Below are 7,696 nucleotides of genomic sequence, written 5' to 3'. Positions count from 1 at the left end.
ACTCCTGGTCTTGCCCTCAAAGACCTTCCTTTCATGGGCAGAACTCTTCTACAGTAAGTATCCAGCAGGTGGCGTTATTCCAATCGTTACATGTAGAATCCTGGGGAATATAACCAGAACTCTCCTGCCAAGCCCTTTTGGGTCCTGCTGTTCTACCAGTTTCAAATCTACCTAGCTATACATGGCTTGCACCCCTCTCCTTCCTGTTCACAAGAAGAGAATAAGAGACTTATGGGAGAATGTCAAATGCTAGAACTATGATCAACAGCATTGTCTTTGCACAATCTCTTCTTGATGAAGCTATGCTGGGTCTCTGTGACCCCTATTTTAAAGAAGTTAATTAACCATCCCATTGATCAGACAATCTAGCACTTGCTCTTCTCCAATCTTGAGGTGCCATTCCCATTCTCTAAGACCTCGTAAGGACCATGGACAGGAGCTGAGCAATCATTACTCTGCCTGATTCTAACATGTAGGAATTTACTTAAAAGTTTACTCTTATTCTGAACTTAAACATTGTGATGGGTAAAGCTAAATGTGTGTTGTCACCCTACTTGTCCCCTGTGTGGGTAAAGCTAACTAGGATAACAGTTTAACAGTTTAGGTATTAAACATTTATTAAAATATATTAGAGGTTAACAAAGAGAGAACAAGTGTCTCTGAAAGAATAGGAAAACCCTAACTACCCTCCAGGAGTGATCAGAGCTCCACCTCTCACAAGGTTCTGGCTCTGGATCCTAGGCCTGGTCTCAGATGTGGTTGTAAAAAAAATCTCTCAGGTGCTTCAGATACTGATGATCAGCTAGAAAGTCTCCTCAGCTGAAAAATTTCTTGCAAAATTGATCTTAACGCAACTTTAAATAACTTTGCCAATAACCAAATCAAACAATGGCAGACACTGAATATGTATCTGGAATCAGTGTAAACAGTAGCACTTTTCCCTCTGGCTAGAGAACAGGCTTGTGTAAGAGCCCCAAGTTCAGCAGCCTGTGCACTAAGATGTGAAGGCAGAGAAGCTGCCCAGGTAGTATCATAATGAGAAACTACAGCAGCATCTATATAGCAGGTTCCTTCATGTATAAAAGAAGATCCGTCAGTATAGAAAATAAAATCAGGGTGTGTCAAAAAGATCATTATGAGGTTTCTCAGCTTTGTCAACTAGGGAGGTACAGTCATGCAAAGGCTTTCCTGAGAATGGCAGGTCAGGAAGCAGTGTTGCTGGGTTAAGGACTGTACAATGCTTTAAAGTGATTCTTTCATTTCCAAACAGGGTTACTTCATACCTAGTGAATCTCTGAGCTGAAAAATCCTGTGTCCTATGATGCAGTAAGAGAGCCTCAACTTCATGAGGGCATTGCACAATTAGAGGGTTACCTGAGACCAAATCAGAGGTTTTTCTACCAAAAGAGCAGTAGCAGCCACAGCCCAAAGTCAGGATGGCACTCCAGCAGCTACAGAGTCAAGTTGAGTAGAATAATAAGCTATTTATTGGGTGCTGGACAGGCCCTAATTTTTGAGTCAGGACCCCAGAAGCCACTCCCTTTTGTTCTTGTACAAAAAGAGTAAAAGATTTACTGTAGTCTGGGAGTCCTAGTGTAGGTGCTGATAACAAGGTCCGTTTTAATTCTGATATAACTGAAAGATGCTGGGAATCCAGCTGTAAAGTTTCTGGGACAGAATTTTTGGTTAGAGATATAAGAGGCTTAGTAATTTCACCAAAAGAGGGTAACCATTGTAATACCAGTTGCTCCCAGAATAGCCCTTAGCTGCTTCTTAGTAGAGGGAGCAGAAAGCTGTTGAATAGTCTGAACATGCTTAGGGGAGATGGATCGCATGCCAGTGGCCAAAACAAAACCCAAATATTCCACCTGAGATAGGCACTATTGCACCTTTGACTTAGAGACCTTGTGGCCTCTTTGGTCCAGCTCTAGTAACAAGTGGCAGCTGTCTTCCTGCCAAATCTCAACATTAGGTGAAGCCAGGAGTAAGTCACCTACATATTGAACTACGGTGGAACCTTTAAAGGTAATGGAGGCTAAATCCTGTTGCAAAATTTGAGAGAATAGTGTGGGACTGTCAACAAACCCCTGTGGGAGTCTGGTCCAAGTCGACTGTGTATTTTTCCAGGTAAAGGCAAACAAGTATTGTTCATCTTGATGTACTGATATTGAAAAGAAAGCAGAATAGAGATCTACCACTGTGAAGCATGTTGCCTCACATGGGATTGAGGAAATCATAGTAGCAGGGTTGGGCACTATTGGGTGTCTAGTATAACATAGAAGTTAATTGCTCACAGATCTTGTACAAAACAATAAACAGGTTTGCCATCAGCCCCAGGCTTGGGGTTGTTACCTGACAAGTGGGAGTAATACATGGGGAATGATGGCATGGGATAATGATACCAAGGTTTGTCAAAGCCTCAATTATAGGTGCAATTTCCTCAGTGGCTTCCTTAGATAAGGGATGTTGTGGAATGGATGGTGGTGGGCCACCTTTGGTCTTAATGGTAACAGGTACAGCAGATTTAAGGAGACCTACATTAGAAGAGGAAGAAGCCCACAGGGACTCAGAAATATCAGAAGGGATTTCAAATGTATCTCCCACTGTTTCCTGAGTGTCTGAGATCAAAATTGGTGGCAAGTGGACAGTGTCCTCTGGCAATTCCAGGGAAATGCCACCATCTGGAGAACAAGATATGGTTGCTCTAAGTTTACAAAGGAGGTCACGACCTAATAGATTTGTAGTAGAGTCGGGCATAAGTAGAAATGAATATTCTACTGTTAATGGGCCCATAGATACCATGTGAGGGGTTAATTTTGCAAGTGTTTGAGTTTTCCCTGAGATCCAAACTACACCCAGAGATCCAATAGATGTACATTCAGGGTCAGCTTTGCTCACCAGGACTGTAATAAACAATCATAGTAAGTGTCCCCAATCTTAAGGGTTACGTGGGGTTCATTATTTTGGGGAGGTGAATGGACTGGCACAAGAGGGCTGAAGATCTCGAGGTCTGGAAAGGTGAAGTCTTCAGATTCTATCAGCCTTTCCCCTCTCCTACACCGTCAGTCCTCAATATCTCTATGAGATGATCTAGTACTGTTTTGATTCTGCCTCTCTGTACCTCTTTGAGAGGGTCTGTAACTGTTTTGATTCTGCCCCCTGAAGGGGTTTCTAAATTCACCAGTCATCATCTAAGTTCCATTTGCCTAATTCTACAGTACCACATTATGTGTCCCCGTCTATTGCTATAATAGCAAAATCTAGGGGGTTAATAGCAATTCAGGGGTTGATAGTGATTCTCAACTGCCTGACCTCACTGCCTCATGCTTTCCTGTACTGGAACTAAAATGCCCTGTCTTCCCTCTCATTTCCTCCATAAATATATATTGCTATTTCTTTTATTCTGTCAGTACTCAGGGCATTCCAACCTGGACACTGCTTTCAAAATACTTCCGTATTTCTGGCAAGGACTGGTGCACAAGATGGTTAGAGATAAAGTATGCATCTCTAGAACCTAATGGGTCCAATCTAGTATATTGTTTGGCACTCTTATACAGTCTATCATAGAATCTATTAGGTCTTTCATTAGGTTCCTGAACTGTATCTATACATTTTTTGCCAGTTATCAGTATTGCTAGCACAGGATTCCATTGACTTCAACGATGTTTCCCTTGCTTCATGCAACTCATCAAAATGCTCAGGGATATTGGGGTCCCAGTTAGGGTCTTCTAAAGGCCATCAAATAGTAACTTTTCCTGATGTTTCTAAGGAGTTCGCTGTAGCTCTTTCCCCTCAACATATTAATTGGCTATGCTCATTTCTCTTCTTTCTTTGTTCTTTTATGGTAACCCCATAATTATCTCAGATGTCATGATGGATACAATATTGAATCTGGCCTTGGCATCTGTTACCAGTTATATTAGATTCTTTCCTTTCTCATAATGGCATGAGGATAATTAAGCAGATGATTCAAAAAGTGATGCAACAAAGATAAAAAAAAATTCTTTTCTTTATTAAGATCACAATTGTCTTCTCAATTCATTTCCAGCAGGGAGGCTTACAATGTTTAAAAAAATTCCATTTTTGGGGCAGCTAGGTGGTGCAGTGGATAAAGCACTGGCCTTGGATTCAGGAAGACCTGAGTTCAAATCCAGCCTCAGACACTTGATACAAGCTGTGTGACCCTGGGCAAGTCACTTAACCCTCATTGCCCCACAAAACAAAAAAACAAAAACAAAAACAAATTCCATTTTTGTTTTTATTATATCCTTAAAAGATTCTGAATTTCCTTAGACATGTTTTTGAGAACTCTCATTGTTTGATTTGGTTATTGGCAAAGAAAGTTATTTAAAGTTGTGTTAAGATCAATTTTGCAGGAAATTTTCCAGCTGAGGAGACTTTCTAGCTGATCATCAGTATCTGAAACACCTGAGAGATTTTCTTTTACAACCACATATGAGACCATGCCCAGGATCCAAAGCCAGAATCCAGAGCTATACCCAGAGGACATCCCAAAAATCATCTGAGAAAAGACTTCTAAAGACTCGAATGGACATTTTTCTGTTTTCCTTTTCCCATTGCATACACTATTTGTAATGTCCACCTACTAAAAGGGAGTTCCCCCTTTAGTTTTTGTCGATGTGTCGCTTTTCATTTCTCTTTTCATTCCCTTTACATTGTTAGTTGTAAGTATATGTAATGTGATTGCTTTATTTAAGGAGAATATTACCAGGGGCCCCCTGCTATGAAAGCATGGGTTGACCTTTCTAAGGTTCAGTGTCCTGAAGTTACTTCACATCAATATGAGACTACTCTCAACCAATCAGCTCGAAGCAGTGTGTGAGGCAGTTGGTTTAGAGAGTTGGTGGTTGGAACCTCATGAGAGGTGGAGTTCTGATCACTCCTGAAGGGTAGTTAGGATTTTACTATTCTTTCAGAGACACTTGTTCTCTCTTTATTAACCTCATATATATTTGTTTGTGAGGCAATTGGGGTTAAGTGACTTCGCCAGGGTTACACAGCTAGTGTCAAGTGTCCGAGGCTGGATTTGAATTCAGGTCCTCCTGAATCCAGGGCCCGTGCTCTATCCACTGTGCCACCTAGCTGCTCCCACCTCTAATATATCTTAATAAATATTTAATACCAAAACTGTTAAACTGTTGTCCTAGTTAGCTTTCCCCACGCAAGGGACAGGTAGGGTAACCACACTCATTTAGTTTTACCTGTCACACTTTTAAGAACATTTGCCAGAAACAATTTTGTTTAACATTATTCTAAAGTCAAAGCTATTCTAGATTAGAGGGAAAATATCCATACTGACACAGTCCCCTTTTCTTCTTAGGAAGTCTGTCTACCCAAAGATGACTTGAGGTAATATTAATAGGAATTTTGAAGAAGAAAAAATCTTAAAATATGGCTTTGGGTTAATATTCCAAAATAGTCACTTTTCAGTTCCTTCCTGAATTCCTCCACTCAAGGACCAGATGGCTAAATTCTAGATATAGATAGACAGCATTCTCCTTTTCTACCAGCCTAAGGTTTTGAAGTTTTGGGAACTGTGTCTGCCACTGGTGAGGGGACACACTGGGTAAACATGCTGGAATTAGAATCAGGAAGATCTGAGTTCAAATCCTGTTTTGGAAACTTTCTAGCTATGTAACTCTGAACAAGTCAATTAACCTTTGTCCCAGTTTCCTCACCTGTAAAATGGGGTTAATAATTGCATCTACCCACCAGCTTTGTTGTGTGAGTGAAATTTTTCCCACCCCTTAGTTATAAGAGATTTAATATGATAATAATAATTAATAAGTGATTTAATTATGATAATAATCAGCAGATTAACTGAAAAATGATTTATTATTATTTAGGTATTTTAATTGTATTAGATTAAGTTTCTTTTCTTTCTAATTAATAATGTCTGATGATACTTTCTAATGTTAAGCATTAAGTAATATCAGAGGATACTATAGTCAGCAATCATTTATTTTAGAAATCACGAGTGATATGCTTGACTAAAGGGGGTCATGTAGTAGAATTATGACCCTCTTGCCACAAGAAGACTGATAAGATTATTGGAAAATGCTGACATTTGGTAGTCAGTTTCCTAAGAAGATGACTTAAAATTAGATTCTTCTGGGGCAGCTAGGTGGTGCAGTGGATGGAGCACAGGCCCTGGATTCAGGAGAACCCGAGTTCGAATTCGGCTTCAGACACTTAACACTTACTAGCTGTGTGACCCTGGGCAAATCACTTAACCCTAACTGCCTCACACACACACACACACACACACACACACACACACACACACACACACACACACACAATTAGATTCTTCTAAAAATTGGTATGGTATATGAGCATTTAAGCTCTGTTGGGGTATAAAAACCCTGTTGAGTCCAACCCCTGACTGACTGGCTTTATTGTGGGACTGGCCCTCTCTCAATAAACCTATTTGCTTCAACTTGGAGACTTCCTTGTTTCTATTCCTTCATCGGACTTAGAAAATTTTCCTGACAGTTGTGAAGATCAAATGAGATAGTATATGGAAAATGCTTTGCAAACCTTGAAGTACTATATAAATGTTAGGCATTATTATGGTTATTTGATTGATATGTAAATCTTCCATTAAAGAAACACCTTCTAGCCTTCTATGGATGCAGATCATCACTTGCAATATTTACTGTCTGAATTTTCTGAGGGCCTTGGGAGTGAAGTGACTTGCCCAGGGTCACACAGGTGGTAAGTGGGGTGGGGGTTCCAAGAATGAAACCCATTCCTTGGACTCCAGCCCCATGACTCATCCCACTGTCCTGCTTCCATAGGCACTACACCACGGTCCACGATGACTTGCTCCCCACAGTCTCTGACTACTCCAGCCCTTTAGAAAATCAGTTATGTTTGCCCTTCTCTGGACTGCACAGGACCTCTCCTATTTTGGGGGAATCACTTGACAATCCCTTCCAGTACATGACAGTTATCTCAATACAAAAGGAAGCAGCTTAGTCATGCCTGGCAATTTAAGCTTATCCTAAGAAGCTCTGTCTTTTCTTAATATTTCTCACCTTTGTTGGATTTCTATTCTCAAAGGAAACAGAACTGGTAAAAGGGGATGGGGCAAGTGAGTACTGCATATTAAGAAAGCCAAGTTGGGAGCAGCTAGGTGGTGCAGTGAATAAAGCACCGGCCCTGGATTCAGGAGGACATGAGTTCAAATCAAGCCTCAGACCCTTGACACTTACTAGCTGTGTGACCCTGGGCAAGTTACTTAACCCTCACTGCCCCACAAAAGAAAAGAAAACAAACAGACAAAAAAGAAAGCAAAGTTACCAGAGCAAATTCAGGAAACCGAAGAGGGAAGTATTAGGAAAATCTTTCAGTGAAGACCAATGGAGGGCAGAAAAGAAGCAAGTGGAAATAACTGGCTAGTTTACCTGAAAAGCGCACCCCTCCCATTCCCTGTATCTTGTGTTGCAAACGTGTCCCTGAGCTAAGCCCTGTCCAGTGGACTGATGGATGCCCGAGCTGACCCTTCCTATAATCGGTTCAGTGATTCTGCTGCCCACGGGATATATAAGGGGATCTCTGGCCCCGTGCTCAGCCCACCGGGCTTCTGGCTTTATCTCAGGACTTCTGCTCTCTTCCTGGCCCTGTTCTCACAAGACCATCTTGATGGAGGCAAAAAGGTGTTAACAGATAA

The sequence above is a fragment of the Dromiciops gliroides genome, chromosome 3 (assembly GCF_019393635.1).
Source record: "Dromiciops gliroides isolate mDroGli1 chromosome 3, mDroGli1.pri, whole genome shotgun sequence".
Classification (NCBI taxonomy): domain Eukaryota; kingdom Metazoa; phylum Chordata; class Mammalia; order Microbiotheria; family Microbiotheriidae; genus Dromiciops; species Dromiciops gliroides.
The sequence above is the reverse complement of the archived record's forward strand: the minus strand, read 5'-3'. Positions refer to the sequence as shown.